Below are 2068 nucleotides of genomic sequence, written 5' to 3'. Positions count from 1 at the left end.
TTTTACAAATACTCTTATAGAGGATTTAGAAAAGGTGACGTTAAAGTACTATCAAACGCTAAAGAAGTGTTTTCTCTTCCATCCGCAGATGCTCAGTTTACAAAGTGCCCTAGTCTGTGAATAAAACAAGTTATAGCAAGATATGGACCTAGCCATATTGAGAAAAATGATAGACATGACAATGCTGTCCACATGACTACTGCCATCTCAACCTTTACCATTCAACTACTTGATTCTCCCTGCTGCCTGGGGGAGGCGCTGTGGGTGGTCCATGGAGCTCCCCACTACCATCCTGGTCCTGAGATTTGGTGATTACCTGTTGTTGTTTGCCATCACCTCTCAGCATGGACAGGGGCAGCCTCTTGCCCTTCCAGCTCTGGTGCCCCAGGCCCTTTAGTCCATACTCCCAGAACCCACCTTCTGCAGCCCACAAGCCACCAGTCTGCCCTGACACAAGCAGCAGGACTGAGCCCCACCTCGGACCTGCATACTCAGAGAACAGACCACCTGCCTTGGTCTCAGAAGCCCCCACCTCCCAACATGCTCCTCGCCTCTCTACAGCAGCTGCTGGTGATGAGGGTCGAGTCCTGCTGGACACAAGGTATGCTATCAAGCCGGAAATAAAAAGAAGGTGGCCTTCTTTGTGGCCCACCAGTGTGGTGGGGCTACTGCTATAAAGGTCAAAGGGCATTCACTGGGGCAGTGACAGCTCCAAAGCCAAGAGGAGGAGGTGCCACCTTGAGCCCACTAAGTCTTCTCTAGACCCAGGGGGCCAAAAAGGGCCTTCTGCCACTGAGGGGGCCCCACTTCATCCAGGGAAAATGTAGACCTGCTCTCTGTAGCAGAAATGGTGGCCCTTGTTGAACAAAAAGCGTTCCTGGCCCTGCAGAGTTACCCACACCCTACTCCTGTGGTCTTTGTTATCAGTTGAGCAGGGAGCTAGAGTCAGAAAGGTTGTCTGGTGGTGGTGACTGCAGTCAAGTCGCTGAGGCAGTGGCCCACTTGGAGGCCCATCAGGACAACCCTCCAACCCAAGGGTCTCCTTAAGGAGGAAAGGCCAGGCCCTGGGCCCGGCAAGGTGCATATAGCTTTCTGCATCTCCAATGGCCGAGAACCCCGGTCACCAGATGGCAGCTTAAACAATGGGGGCAGAGGTTGGCCAGGTTGTCCCTACCTTGGTAGTCCTCAGCCTGGGGCTCGAGACAAAGACAAAATCACCTGCGACTTGTACCACCAGTTTATCAGTCCCTCCAGGGATGCCCATCCCAGCAACGTGGAGATTCTCCAGCCAGTAAGGGTGAGACACCAGCCCCAGCCAGGCCTGAGGACCTACCTGCCTTAGGGACGTTCCTACTGGATGTGCTGCCTCAGAGCCGATCTCGAGACACTAGGATGTCGCTTGGTAGGATGTCACTTGGGCCTACACGATAACTATTGGGTACTGCCATGCAATGGGGTGGGTGGCGGCCGAGCTGGCCGAGGAGAGGGGAGGTAAAGCCTGGGGATGAAGGGACACCTGCCATACCTAGCCCCTTCCCTGCTTTGCTGGGGAGCTGGGGACCAGGACCCAGTCACCAGTCAACACCTACCAATCCATGCAGCACTGATCTCCCACCAGAACTGGGACCAGGTTTGGGCGTCACCAAGGTAAATATGCTGTGTGACCTCTGTTGCTTTTCTACTCTTCAGAGCCAGGGCCACAGACCCTCAGAGAGGGTTGTGTACTTTTGGGTTTTGTTGTTGTGGTTGGTTTTTGTTTGTTTGTTTGTTTTGTTTTTTGTTTTTTATCAGCGCTTCAATTTTGCCTCCATCCAGCCCCAACCCCATCCCTGAGTCTCTCCACCCCAGAGACCCACAAGCAGGGAGCAGACAGCAGCTGATTTTGGTGCCACCTGAGGTTTTCCTCAAGCTGACCTTCCCCATTCTGAGCCTCCCCCAAGTTGTCTTTGGAGCTTTGCTTACCTGAGGCTCTGCAGGCTCTGAAGGTGGCACCTCCAGGCCCTTGGCTCCCAACTCAGGTCGGCACTTTTTTGGGGCAGCCTGTTTCTAGATGTTTTCCTCATTCACT

At 53.7% G+C, this 2068-nt stretch overlaps 1 pseudogene; it reads left to right on the top strand.

The window, feature by feature from the left end:
- The first annotated feature begins 344 nt into the window (after positions 1-344).
- Positions 345-1431, top strand: LOC127185441 (F-box only protein 46-like; annotated as a pseudogene).
- Positions 1432-2068: the final 637 nt, after the last annotated feature.

Source organism: Acomys russatus, chromosome X, assembly GCF_903995435.1.
Source record: "Acomys russatus chromosome X, mAcoRus1.1, whole genome shotgun sequence".
Classification (NCBI taxonomy): domain Eukaryota; kingdom Metazoa; phylum Chordata; class Mammalia; order Rodentia; family Muridae; genus Acomys; species Acomys russatus.
Note: the sequence above shows the minus strand (reverse complement) of the source record. Positions and strands in the feature narration are given on the sequence as shown.